At 42.1% G+C, this 15,141-nt stretch overlaps 1 protein-coding gene across 1 annotated transcript in view; it reads right to left on the bottom strand.

Moving 5' to 3' along the window:
• Nucleotides 1-14,018, bottom strand: part of ZNF469 (zinc finger protein 469) — a 195,200-nt gene extending 181,182 nt beyond the window's left edge. The window contains exon 1 of the mRNA XM_043526273.1: nucleotides 13,896-14,018. The gene's annotated coding sequence lies outside the window, so the exon portion shown is untranslated. The remainder of the gene's footprint in view (nucleotides 1-13,895) is intronic.
• Between the last annotated feature and the right edge of the window lie 1,123 nt (nucleotides 14,019-15,141).

Genomic DNA, 15,141 nt, shown 5'->3' with positions numbered 1-15,141 from the left:
ATCAGTGTGGCAGCAACAGACAGGGAGTAGCTGAGAAGATTTCACCTGACTGCTTCGGAGACTCTGTCAGTTTTCTAAATCCCTTCCATTTCTATGCATGATCTATTTTTAGACGGTAGATCAAGCCAGAAAAAGGTGTTTGCTCATTCTTACCAGCTGTTCCTGGTGGGACGATAATAGAGATGATTCACCCAGTAACAGCAGTGATGTGCCTTCCTACAGAAAGAGGAAAACTTTTGAGCATACCCTGAAGACCAATTTATTTCTTCAAAATTATTCACCAAATAATTTCAGAGAAGAATTCTTGGTCTGCAGATTGTTTGTGAAGAGGTCATTCGGAAAGAGACAGAAAATATCAGATTACCTCTATATAAATCCATGATACACCCTCATCTTGACTACTGCATTCTGATTTGGATGCCCTATCTCAAAAAAGATATATTGGAATTGGAAAAGGTACAGAAAAGGGCAACAAAAATGATTTAGGGCTATGGAACGGCTTCCATATGAGGAGAGATTAATAAGACTGGGACTTTTCAGCTTGGAAAACAGACAGCTAAGAGGGGATATGATAGAGGTCTATAAAATCATGACTGATGTGGAGAAAGTAAATAAGGAAGTGTTATTTACTCCCTTTCATAACACAAGAACTAGGGGTCACCCAATGAAATGAATAGGCAGCAGGTTTAAAACAAAAGGAAGTCTTTCTTCACACAACACACAGTCAGCCTGTGGAACTCCTTGCCAGAGGATGTTGTGAAGCCCAAGACTATAACAGGGTTCAAAAAAGAACTAGATAAGTTCCTGGAGGATAGGTCCATCAATGGCTATTAGCGAGGATGGGCAGGGATGGTGTCCCCAGCCTCTGTTTGCCAGAAGCTGGGAATGGGCAACAGGAGATGGATCACTTTATGATGACCTGTTCTGTTCATTCCCTCTGGGGCACCTGGCATTGGCCACTGTCAGAAGACAGGATACTGGGCTAGATGGACCATTGGTCTGACCCAGTGTGGTTGTTCTTATGTTCTTACGTTAAATCTTATCTATCTGAAGTTTAAACCATATTGGATAGTTTTGACTGGACACATAAGTCACATAATATGTATCTGCTCCGTGGTCGGAGGAGTATGTACAGCACTCCCAATTAACCTCAATGTATTATCAGGCCTTCAAAGGTTCAGTTCCCTTTCAAAGGAGCAATCAGAAAGGCCATAATTTGGGATTTTTTACAAGTTATTTCTTTAATAACATTTAGAATGCGCCAGCAGGATCTACGGGGGGCAGTTAGATCACAACACATTAGAGTACTCTACAAATCACACCCCTTTGCCCATGCCGTGTAGAAAAGCCTTAAAAGAGCATGCTGAATAAAGCTGGGTTCACAGCTATCTCATGCTAGCTGGTTTACTTTACAGACAGGCTTCATTTTGGATTTACAAACTGCTCTCAGATGGACTCGCTGATATTGTCTGTCATTCAAAATGCGTTACTGAATTCTTATTGAGGCTTTTCTAGCAACTGCATTCCAGCAGTTTGTGGTTCTGTCTGCAGTTTAAAGCTACATTGTGCAACAGAAGACTGGGCAGAACGGTATCAGCATTGGAAACATCCAAAGCTTTGTATCTCCTTCGTGCTTGGGTGGAGAGTTTGGAACTCGACGGTGTTTGTCTCATTGGCCTTGTATTATGTAGGATTTTCAAAAGCAGTTCTTGGGAAAGAACATCCAACTGTGCAGGGTGAATACCCAGGGAGATTAAACGCTCGCAAACATCAATATTCTTTATACTGTTCTCCATCCAGAAGCAGAGAACAACATGGAATGTGGTTACCAGGACCAGGAAGGGAGATAAGACCCCAGTAGACTGGATGTGGCTCATTTCATGGCTATTTTAATTTCTTAAATCTCCCTCTCTTCTCGGAATTTCAGCATCTGGATTCCAACAGCCGGAATACAGTTCCAGATTCATTGTTTAATTTTCACACCCCTCTGTGTTTCTGGGCACAGAAAGGCTATTACTAGGCTGTTCCCAGCTTCATCAGAACCACAACATCCTCGAAATCTAATGCAAAACCTGTTCTTTAGGAGACTTCTGGCTTTGCAGACTCCAAAACTTTGCAGGCTGGGGTAACCCCACTGAGGTCAGCAGTGTTATGCTATGGATAAAAAACCCACTTCTCAAAAAACCCACTTCTTCAGATGCATGGAATGAAAATTACAGATACATGCATAAACATATATTGGCACATGAAGAGAAGGGAGTTACCTTACAAGTGGAGAACCGATGTTGAAGGCCGATTTAGTCAGGGTGGATGTTGTCCACTCCCAATAATTGATGAGGAGGTGTCAATACCAAGAGACCTTGGTATTGACACCTCTTGGTACCTCTTGATACCTTTTGGTACCAATATCTCTTGGTTTTGACACCTCCTCATCAATTACTGGGAGTGGACAACATTCACCCTCCATGCATCTGAAGAAGTGGGTATTTTACCCACAAAAGCTTATGCCCAAATAAATCTGTTAGTCTTTAAGGTGCCACCAGACTCACCCAGCACTCTGTGTCAAATGGTTCTTGTTTTGGGCTCTTCTGTTGTTAAAGCAAATTGTGAGGAAAGGAGATTAAAAGCGACTGGTTGGGGTTTTATTTTTACCTTCTCACAGGCTGGTTAAATGGCCCAAAGCTTTACAAACACTTTAAAGTATTTAGCCTCCCAATGGGCATTACTTGCTCACATTCAAAAGCAGGGTAACTGCATTTTGTACCAGGTGTCATCTCTAGCTGCTCCTTAAATGGTCAGCATCGTGGCAGATACTACTTTACCTGTGACAAGTGCAAAGCAAAATTGCTAGCATTCCAGTTGCTCAGGTGCCAAAAGGGTCAGTGGCCTACATAAGATCAGACTTCAAGAGACTAAGGATTAGAACAGAGAACTCCACAAGCAGCAGAAGGGATCACGGCCAGGCAACCCCAGCCAAGGTATTTTGTGAGCTCCTGCAAAACTATTAAATTCTCAGGACCTAATAAGTCACCAAAACATTCCAGTTGCCATAACAACCTGTTGTGTTTGATTCTCTGATTCTTCTGTGTTGGCCCCATTCTTCTGGAAGTTGATGGCAGGGGTTAGGTTGCTACAATAACTTTTCAATGAATCCCAGTCCACACCTGATTCCGAGGGGGCCAGCCCTTCTCTTCCAACAGCTCATTATAGACACCAGGAAACAGCAAGGAGAATAAAAGAGCCGTGTGCGCTCCAGTGAAAGGAATTGGCGCCTACTTGGAAAACACTGCCAATAACCTTGAAAAGTCTGGAAATCTGAATCCAGTCCCTTGATTTTTATGATTACCCAATATATTGTTTATTATAAACCCTAACCCTTCTGCATACAGGGTGTCCAAGGGCCACAATAGTTTCAGCAATCGGCCAGACGCTGTGGAGGTACCTTTTCGATAGTATCTATATCGTAAGATTCCAGGATGGTCACTTTGTGTGTCACTCTGAAGCCTAGAACAGTTGTTGAGTCAGCATGGAGGAATGTAAACACCTACAAGCATAGCTGAGAGCTCTTGTTGTTCAGAATACCACCAGGTTCAATCATTATTTGGGTTTCGCGGTCTGTTACCGCCTAGTTTTTAAGTTCTCAGCCATTTTTACTTTCCGAAGTACACTCGTGCAGTGTACGGCTACCGTAAGGCATGTATCCATGCCATGCTGAGAGTCCTAGACCATTGCAATATCAGAGGTAACTCAACCATTTCCCACCCTTCCTCTACAGCTAACTTGCATGCAACAATTTCATTGGCGGTACAAAGAAGACTGCACAGATGGTGAATTACTTGACCCAACTGCCTCATTCGTGCGATGACACAGGCTGTCAGCCCCGAGTACAATTGTAACTGTGCTACCAGCTGCACTGATCGGACTTGACCAACCGGGCCCGTAAGTTCCAAAAGCATGATGAGTCTTGTTAGAACCTTGCAACAGAAAAGGGGAAGCCCAGTGCTATATGCAATTACATCCTGCCAAGATCCTGCATCAAGCAAAGCGTTTTTTGAATGCCTTCTTTCCCTCCCGCCCCTTTTGTCTAACTAACGTTGAGCTTCCCACACAGCTGTAGGAATTTCGTGTCCTCTGAAATAGCAGTAAATACTTAAATATGTTAAATGCTGATCTCTGCATGAGTCGGGATAGTTTGGCTCAAAAATAAAAAACAAGAGTGTCCTATTTGGAGAGTGGGAATGGTTGTGTCTATGCGGCACATGCCCTGTGTATACACTAGAACACAGAATTTTATTACACTACATCTCCTATTCAGCAAAGCATTTAAGCATTAGCTGGACACTTCCTAAAGTCCCACAGACTTACATAGCATGTACTTAAGTGCTTTGCTGAACAGGAAAGGACTTAAGTACTCACTTACAATTAAGCATGTGCATAAGTGTTTTGATGAATCAGGGCGTAAGTGATACCAATAATGCAGGTGCAAGGATTTTAGCAATGGGGTAGTGTGACGTTATTGACATGAACTGGAACCCTATAGATCATTGTTGCAACTAAAGTCCTGTAGTGGCCCCAAATCTTGTATAAAGGGGGTCAAATAAGGTGTCTAAGACAAGGTTATGGTTTGCTGGTATGATTATGCTATCTGTATATATGTATCATTTTTGTAGTTCAAGTTAGGAATATTGGCTCTATATTGTCTGTATTTCAAACTTGTGCTATGCTTCTGGGGAACACCCCAGATAAGTTGGTGTCAGCTCTGCCTAGCCTGCTTGATGGTCCATTAAGGACCATCAGATTTACAACTGACCCACTGAGAGAAGGCAGACACACCTTGGGACTCAGCAAGGTGTGCAGGGACCTGCCTATGGACAGAACTCTGAGGTGTTTCCAGGCAGCTTGTCTTTGGAACAAAGAAAGACAGACCACATGGCAAGAGAATATGAAAAAGCTGCTGCAGCTCCTCCATATGGTCTTTAATCCTGCTTCATACCTCTGGAGGGATTTTGCTACAAACTGAAGCTCTAAACAAAGGACTGAATGACCCATCCCAGCTGGGGATGTTCTCCAGAGACTTGATTTAAACCTGTAGTTTATTCCATCACTGCTAGAAGCCTGAACCAAGAACTTTGCCATCACTGTATGTAATTGATTTCACTTAACCAATTCTAGCTCTCATCTATCTCTTTTTCCTTTTATGAATAAACCTTTAGATTTTAGATTCTAAAGGATTGGCAACAGCGTGATTTGTGGATTAGATCTGATTTGTATATTGACCTGGGTCTGGGGCTTGGTCCTTTGGGATCTAGAGAACCTTTTTTCTTTTACTGGGGTATTGGTTTTCATAACCATTTGTCCCATAACGAATGGCACTGGCGGTGCTACTGGGAAACTGGAGTGTCTAAGGGAATTGCTTGTGTGACTTGTGGTTAGCCAGTGGGGTAAAACCAAAGTCCTCTCTGTCTGGCTGGTTTGGTTTGCTTTGGTGTGCATAGAGACCCCAGCCTTGGTCTGTAACTGCCCTGCTTTAAGCAATTAGTTCTGAACTGGCACTCTCAGTTGGGTCCTGCCAGAACCAACATCATTACAGGTAGACATAAGCATGGGCAGAGTTCAAGAGTTTTATCATAGTGTTATCTAAACCTGCTCAGAGCAAGCTTTCAGAGCACAGTACAGTGGTTTTCAGCCTGTGGTCCACTGACCCTTTTGGGATAAGCAGACCGTGTCTAAGGGTTTTGCGAAAGGTTGTCGATACCATAGAACAGTGGTTTTCAGCCTGTGGTCTGTGAACCCCTTGGGGTTTGCAGACTATGCCTCAGATTTCCAAAGGGGTCAGCACCTCCATTCAAAATTGGTTAGGGGTCTGCAAACGAAAAAAAGGTTGAAAACCCCTGGCATAGTGGTACAAACTAGAGCTAGGCAGGAAACAATTTTCCCATCCTGCAAAATTTTTCAAGATTCCCAAAACATCTTCCTGTTTGAATTGGGATGAAAATCTGAAACCCTGAAACGTTTTCATAAGCCGCAAAGTCAACAACAAAAAAAAGTGTTGTTTCGGGTCAATTGCAAGAGTTCATTTCAAAAATTTTGAAGTGTTTTGTTTTCATTTTGACCATTTAAAAATTATTTCCCTCTCATTGCCTTACACTTTTGGGGGGAAAAGTTGTTCTGAAGCAGAAAACTGGCATTTTTCATTTAGAAAATCTTTTAAAAGGGACATTTTGACAATTTCAAAACTTTTTTCCAACCAACCCTTTCTCGTGAACATTTTCAATTTTGACAAAACCACCTCTTTCAACAAAAAAAGTTTTGTTGAAAATTCCTGACCAGCTCTGGTTAAAATGTCCCGTCTCTCTCTCTGTCCTAGCACTCACACCACTGGACTTGCACCAGTGCAGAAAGACCCTTACCAGTAATCCTCACTTTAGGCCAAGCCTCAAAGATTGACACACCTCTCAGACGTAACCACTGTGCCAGTCGGATTTCATATCGGAGTATTCCAGGTTGATTTAAACATATACATAACAGCAGCTTAAATTCATCAAAAAAAAATGCCCTCAACCAAAAGGCCAGAGTCTTCACATAATATAAACATGCAATTGTGTGGGCAAAAGAAATATATGCCTCATTTGCATCCACTATTACTGAAATTGTACGCAGGTATCACCAGGGAGGTGTGCATAAGCCATACATACAGAAGACTAGATGGCCCCCTATATTATTTGAAGTGACTGTGCAGTAATGATTTTTCTGTCAGCAGAACTATGCTTAAATGATAGAGAAATATTAATAGGTTATAAGCTCACACAAGCAACTATGGACTTGGCACGAAGATACAAACACGTCTGTATATTTGATAAAGTCCCTCATTCAACAGGATTGTACAGAACATAAAACTCAGCTGGACTCAAGTGACTCTTGGATAGGACTCTTTCTTCCTGTTGCTGGTGTTCTACTCATTAATTGGTTAAGGCAGGTTCTTTCAGACTTTCAACAGTGTGTGCAAAATTTAATTAGGTTCGTTAGGTTTGCAAAAATTCATAGCCAAACCTTTAGAAATTCTCTAAGAGCATGTGAATTGTGTAGAAGCAGATTTTTGCTCAGCGTCATTCGATTTCATTAATTTCCTGCACTTCTTGTAAGACCCGTGACTATGTATTTTGGGGGGTGATTTCCAACACATTTTCAACACTAATTTTGCTTAGAGTAAAATTGACATACAATTTTCAAATTGTAAAATTGACATACAAAATCATTGGAGACGAGGGAGATTTTTGATCATCGGATGGCCACATTGGATCACATCATTCAGCCAGTCCATCCAACAGCCCTCTCAGCACTGGCCACTAATCTAGCAAAGAGGCATCGTTTTAAAATGCACTTATGTTGTTAATACTGTAATTCCGATCCAAACCTCTCCAAAGTTATGAAGCTCTTGGAATGGGAGCTCTAATTTGGGTTTGCCTCCAGTTGAAGCATTTTGGATGATAGTTACATTACCACCATCATTATTCTTTATTACCTGAATGACAGTCATGACCCAGTGGAAGATCAAGACCTCGCTGAATTAGAAGCTATAAAAACACTTAGGAAGAAAGCAAGTCCTGCTCCAGAGAGCTCACAATCTAGGTTTATGAGGAGACATAACAGATGGGTGGAACAGAGAAGGAGGGGGGTGCAGGGCGAGAGGACAAGAGTAATACAAGCAAAGTTTGCATAGTTCTCAATAGTCTCAGCTCCTCACCTATCTAGCCATTCTCACTACCGTATGCTCTGCCTTCAGCATCAGAAACTGTCAGTCTGCTTGGGAAAAAGTGCTCAAAGAAATCCCTTAAGATAAGGGAGAACTGCAAAACAGGGAGGAAAAACCTGGACCAAAAACTACACTCCTCACTTACAGGAACTTGGAGAAAACACAGTGTGGAAATCAACTTCCCGAAATAAAGGAAACTTAATACTAACCAAAAGACCCAGAGACAGATGAACTTAATCAAGTGGAAGCAAGAGAAGGTAATTAAATAAGTAGCAGAAGACAAAGTGTTGAGGTTTCAAATGTATTTAGCAACTGGCTCACAGGTGGGGAGGGGGGAAATAAAGTTTGCCATTTACAAGAGACAAAAGTTAGCTGAAAGATTGAGGGAAATGTGTGGAAAAAGCAAAGTTTAATGTTTCGTTGACATCTGTATCCATTTCACAAGGATATTAGCAGGGGTTATGCATCGGTTAGGTAGGTGATATCACTGGCAGGCAAGATTTACAGGATCACTTTAAGAAACTAGAGAAGACAAATAATTATATTCTAAACTGAAACCGGAGTCTCAATTACACCATAAGGTGTTTTAATGTTGATTGTGGTTGGGATAAATGATGGCCATGCTTCTATATTGGCAGTCATGGGCTGGCTACAGACTGCTGCCTGAACACTCCATGGATGGAGTGTTGATATTGTGTGTATGGGGCATCCCTGCCCTTGGATGGATGGAACGTCAGACTTAACCATTTGCAACTCTAGGATACAAATCTTTATATTGCTGCACCTCACTAAGATTCTCCTTTATGTCAAGTTGGTAAGTTCCTGCTTTCTTCACACAAATGATCCAGGATTCTACCCTCGCTAATGAATTTCATATTCGCTGTGCAGTCACAAAACCAGTGCATAAGGTCCAAATGACTTTTCAGTCCTTGTGTAAATCCCTTCTGGATTAACATACTGAACGGATCAAATAGGAAGAAAACCCAACTTCGATTTGCAAACATTTCTGCAAAGCACTATGATTTGTGGGGCCATACTGTTCGCTATTTGCAAGTATTTGGCTGGGTGTCCGTGAAACTTTTGAAATTCAGACATTTTGCCATGGATATTTATTCCTCCTGAACGTCTGATCTAGAACCACCACTGCTCACTAAACCAGTTGCGTTCAAGAGAAGGAAAATCTGAGGGAGATGAAGGCTCATAAACCACCCTCAAGAGAAGGTCAGATGTTGGAGTCTGATCCATTTGGAAACCCAAGGCTGATCTGGGGCTCAAAGAAGGTGAGAGTCCAAACCCAGAGGTGAGCTAAGGATTCCATTGGGGGAAATCGGGTGCATCTTGGTCTAGGAAAAATAACTTGACAACGGGTCGGCTGCAGGTGTGCTGAGATCACAGCTTACCATGCTGGTCAGTGTTTTCTTGCTGGTCTCTGCCTTGCTGGATTCTAGCCTTGTTCTTGTCTTATATTGAGACTCTAAGCGCTTTGGGGCAAGGAGCGTCTTTTTGTTCTGTGCTCGTACAGCAGCTGCCACAATGGGATCGGGGACCATGACTGGGGCTTCTAGGTGCTCTGAGCATACAAATAAATAATCAGGAATCTGTGCTTGGGAGACAGGACCATGCCCTGCAAAGCGTGTGCGCGTGCACGTACATGGGAGGAGAACTGAAACCCTAAGGCAAGCATGCCAAGGCTCGTATGATTCCCTTAGGGTCTGTACAAATGTCCCATGGAATCTGTATAAGCCTATAAAAAGCCTACTGATTACACGGATTTCCTGCAGTGCTGACCGCGGGCTCCTATATGGCTATATACTCTGAATCTCACTTTTCGACCTCCCAGGTGCCACGTTTTACTGTCTTTATTTGGACACTCGTTAGGGCTGATGTTTCACTGGGGCTCCTTTTGTTGCTCCTGCTGGGCTGGGAAGCGCACTGACAGTTGCATATTGGAGAGTCAGGAGGAAGTTAACTTCCTGACATGCAAAAGTCCCCGTCCCCCCGCCTGTGCATGACCAAATATGGGGTTTAGCATATGTCAAATGGATGCACAACTACTGCCAGTCTCCTACATAAAGTACCACAGACAGGTTTCTGACAACAGTAAACTAAATCACTATCAGTGTCATCCAAGACTGGAGTAAAACCTGAGATGCCCTGCCCTGTCCTGCAAATGCTTTGCTCAGATTTTAAAAACAAGGGCTGGGAATTTCAAAGAAGCCTAAAGGAGTTAGGCACCTAACTTTATTGGGTTCTTTTGAAAATACCACACTAAGCCCTTAATGCTATCAGAGACTGTACTGGGCCCTCTCAACTTTACAAAGCAGTTTTTAGGTGGTCACCAAAAAAGCATGACATTGGACATTTTTCACTCTCGATAGAAGAAAATACTGATGCAATTTGTTTTAGCTGGGAATAAAAAACAGTGCATCCAAATGTCTGCTCCCTGCTCTCCACTCCATACCCAAAATGTTTTGATGATTATATTTGATTAATGATACCACCAGAATAGCATGAATCAGGTTTAAAATCACATTATTTACAACTCCCCAGAAGCTCAAAAGTGAAATCTGTTTCTTTAGTATTACGTTTCTTTTTTGCTCTCTTGTAGATTCACATACCGGTTTGCGGTCGTAGAGTTACTCAGGAGATCTAGGCTATTATGATAAGGCTGATCAAGAACTTTGACAGCTGCCTCGTTACAAGGTTATTCAATAATTCTGGGCTGCACACTTCTGTTTATTATTGTCGGGTGGGTTGCTTGGGAGCACTGGGAAACACTGGTTTCTACTGGAAGGCTGCTGAGTGCTGAGCTGCTAGGACTGATTTTTCTTCTTTAGAAAAGAACAGCAATAAATCTTTTGTTTTGGAAAATCACACACAAAGAATGAGGGATTTTGCAAAGAGATAGAATGAGAAAAGAAAAAGTAGGTCAAACTTTGGGCTGCAACAACGATCCATTATGACCAAAACAGGGTGGGGAGGGGAGATAGACCATGAATCAAACGTGGGAAACAGAGGTTCACGCTCCACCGGAACATCAGGCTTGTTCTTTCCTTCTGATACCTGCTCACTTTCTTACCTCTCAGCCACACTCCAGATTAAAAACGATCCTTTCAAACGTACCAATGGATCTGCTCTTTTTTTCAAACGCGTGCTCCCTCTTGCTGCTTTTGTTCAGCACCTGCATTTGGTTTTTGGCATATCTGGAGGATGGCATAAAGCCAAGGAAATGTGGAAACAAACTAGCATGTAGTGCATGCACACACACACAACATTAACTTGGAGGACTGATATTTCCATGTTGCTTGAGGTATTTTCAAATTACAGAACATGGTATCAGAATGCAGAACCTAATTATTGGCTGTGCTTTTCGCCTTTCTACAGACATGACAGACAAAAGAATGCCCAGCAAGAATGGAAGGTGGAGTACAATCGTGATTCACCCATTAATTGGCATTACGTCATCAACAAACATGGAGACAGATTTTTAGAGGTATCTAGGTGTCTAATTCCCACTGTTTTCAGTTGGAGTCAGGTGCCTAAATACCTTTAAAAATCTGGCCCATGGTGTTTTACAGAACAATAATGATTATTGCTTTGATTCTGCTGTCTCTCACGCGATTTTACACTGATAACTCCATTGAATTATTCCTGATTTACGGTAGGCAAGTGAAAGAGCATTAGGCCCCTAAGCTGCCTGGACTGAAAAGCTGGCACCTAAGATCCTATTATCTAAGCTAAACACATTTTAAGCAAACTATTTCCCTCCAAACAAAGAAGTTGGTCTGCTGCCTTTTGACCAGGCAAAGATCCAACCAAATCTTGCAAGTAAGCCCCTCCCATAAAGCCATGCCCCTTTCACGTTCCAGCTGACATCCAAAGTACCGTCCCTGACTAAGTTAGTTTTATGTCACTTTAAACAAGATTTCCTTTATTTTGCAATTAAAAGCTTAAAACCATTAATAGCAACATACCATCACACCAGCATATCTGGAAATAAATACTAAAACTTAAAATGCCAAAGAAAACCTAGTCTTAAGTTCTTTGGTTTTTTAAAATCTATTTTATTGATGTGTTTTAAAATATGTAAAATAAAGTGCTGAAACTTTAAATAAGCGGGCAACAAACACAACTGGGAGGCTACAATCTGTACTTTCAAGCAGCAGAGGGGGCTGTGGGCACTGGTTTTTAAGTCTGTTAATAAAACACACGTATTTAGCCTCGACACTTTACGGTAATCCTAACCCATCATGCTAATCCTAGGCCGAGCCCTGTTAGGCCCAGATTTTTGGAACTGCATGCACAGAAATGCCCAAGGCTAATTTTAGGAAGTCTTCCAACTTTAGGAAACGTGGCAAAGGATTCCTCTGTTTGTACGCCTTTCAACCATAAGTGACACACTATTCAAACACCTCTTTTTTCCCTAACCTCTTGCAAAACACGCCCCCCCAAACCTACTCCAAGAAGACTTCTGAACTTGTAAAGAGGGAGCGTCAGTGACTCCATCTACTCCACTAAGCATCTTGCTATTGCTCTTAATTTTAGGTGGGAAGAGCTCAGATACTATGGTGATAGAATGCAGTATAAAACTTTCAGGTACATAGATATGCTTGCATATGTATTGCGATTTCTTGCACGATCTTTGCAAGTACACATGCAGAAGTCCAGGTAGGTATCTAACTTGTGATCTGTCCCTCCCACTTCCATGCCGTCAAAGCACTGTATGGACCAATTATGAAGGCACATATCTGCAGAGGAAGTTTGAGAACTTTGGGCCTAAATTACTTCCTGTCTGAGAATGAACAGTTTGGGGGGTTTGTAACATAATACAATACCCTAACTCCAGCAGTTATGGATCTTTGTATGGTAGGGTGATGGGTTAGGTATAAACCACCCCACACTCTTCTTAAACTCTCAGACACAAATCTGAAAATTAATAGCCAAAAAATGCAGAAAAATCATAGGATACCTGAACTTCTACAAACACCAGCCTTAACAGTAACTAGTGAGTAGCTAATAATAGATGATATGTCCCTGGTACAGAAGGGCTTATTTATTTCTATGAAATATGCTAACCTGACTCAAGGAAATCACCATTTGATTTATGAATTAAGCTTGCTGGTTTGGGGGCACCTTAAAAACCTGTTCTACGAGGGATCCACCAAATGGGTAAGATCGGGAATCTATCTTGGGTCTCCTATATGATAGCAAAGACCTCTAAGAAACCCTGGGTCTCTTGTATGATAGCACAGAACACAAATCTCTAAGAAAACAGGGTGGTGCCTTCAAACAACAATTTTTTTTAAATGTAACAATTACAGTGCTTCCTCCAGTCACCAAGGCCCAGTTTAGGGCATGGGAGAACTATATAGTGTTGGGATTCCCTCCAAGACCTCTCCATTCGGCTTATCCAGGACACCTCATCCAGTTCTGGAAGAACACTTCATCCAGTTCTTTGGGATCCAAAAAGCTCAGTTCAACTCCAGCTCGTCAGTTGGGTTACTTTATTAGGCATGTAGCAGCTCTTTTCCTATACTGGCCAGGCTTAGACGCAGGGGGTGATACCACAATTCCAATTCATGCCACATACTGCCGTTATCTACATCTTTCCTAGCTACTAATATCTATAGTTCTTGCACGTAAGCACCAATCCTTCTGCAGATTGCGTAAGGCAAATGTGTAGGGGGGGGTTCTGCCTACTTTGTTTATTATAAACATAACCGTAAGGTAATATCTTTTATTGGACCAACTTCTGTTGGAGAGAGAGACCAACAGAAGTTGATCCAATAAAACATATTACCTCATTGATCTTGTCTCTCAAATATCCTAGGACTAACATAGCTACAACACTGCATACCCACAACAGTTAGCTTCTGCCTCCTTTATCTACTATAAACATATTCACCATAGTTAGCAATGAGAGCAACTCATGTCTGTGTGTGAATGCTGAAAAAATATAGAGTTAGTTCTTTCAGCAATTACTTGGTTGGGCTTGTTCAGCAGTTACTTGTTCCAGCTTGTTGCATCTTAACTTGGGCCTGCTCATGTCAGTTAAGTTAGCGCTACATATAGGAAGCATTCTGTATAGTATTTATGGTAGAGGATTTACCAATGAAAGGGAAATATGAAACCATTTTCTTACTGTTGCTTGACCTATTCTGCATTCTGATGGGCAGCCATACAGTCTTGCATGTGTCTCAGCATGGAGCTAATCCATGTTACGTCTCACATCACGATCCAGGTCTGTCATCTGCTGCCAGAAAACTTTAGGAAGAAATAGCTGTTAGAGGTTTTTATTTAAGAATCCATAGAATCCAGTGTCACTTTTCACTGATTTTCGCTAAATTGTTTTATCCTAGGATACTAGATAAAAAACAAAACTGGGCAAAATACCGAGGAAGTTTTTAGAAGGAAAGCATCAAGGCAAAGTAGCAGAGCAAACATCTCTTGCTATCTAAGGTTCATGCTTGATGCCAATTGTCTAGACTAAAACATAACACAACCACTCTCTAGAGACCACCATGGAATCTCAGACAACTAGATCTTTGGTTCCCATCCAGCCCAAGGTGTAGAGACCAAAAGTTGCCAGTGAGAAGCTGTCCCCACCACAAAACCTCCATTCCATTTGGCTTTAAATGGCTGTGCCTCACCCCCTTCCAAGAAGTGGTTGCTCCAGGTCAGATTGAGGTTTAGTGGTGAGAAGCTAGAACTGAAACAGCTCATGCTGGAGCTATTGGATAGACAGAGGCCAACACTGTCCTAGCACTAAATGTACATGTTTCAAGAAAAATAGAATAGGGGACCAACAAATCAGTTTGATGGAGAAAAAAAAATTCCCTTGAGGAATCATCCCCCAAGAAAACACCCTAGGCAGATCTCATCTTTTGGATCCCCTCTCTAGCCCCCTTCATCACTCCCCCACATTCAAGTCATGCATTGGGATGACCCACTGATTGACCAAGTACAGCTTGACACAGTTCCCTTCAGAGACCACCAGTATCCCCGCAAGTCATCTGAAGAGTCTGATCATATCATCCCTTTCTCTGCTCCTCCATCAAAACCTAAGATGCCTCCTCTGGCACATCGACCGATAGCATGTAAAAGGATGATATGACAGACCAAAAATTCCCTCTGGCTACCGTACTAACCAGACGGGGGTGAACTTTCAGAACAAGTTGAAGAAACTAAGCATCATTCTTCTGACAGCACGGGGTACACTTCCAGACCACTGGACACACTTTCTGTCACTGCTAATAGGACAAAATCTCCAGTCAACCAGAAATGGATTCTAGCAGGCCCTACAGGTAAGTCTTCAGACTTTCCAATTAAGAAAGCCCTGCAGTGTGGTTTTTTAGCTTAATCCACTTAAAACATCCAAGTGGATGGAA

The sequence above is a fragment of the Chelonia mydas genome, chromosome 12, assembly GCF_015237465.2.
Source record: "Chelonia mydas isolate rCheMyd1 chromosome 12, rCheMyd1.pri.v2, whole genome shotgun sequence".
NCBI lineage: Eukaryota > Metazoa > Chordata > Testudines > Cheloniidae > Chelonia > Chelonia mydas.
Note: the sequence above shows the minus strand (reverse complement) of the source record. Positions and strands in the feature narration are given on the sequence as shown.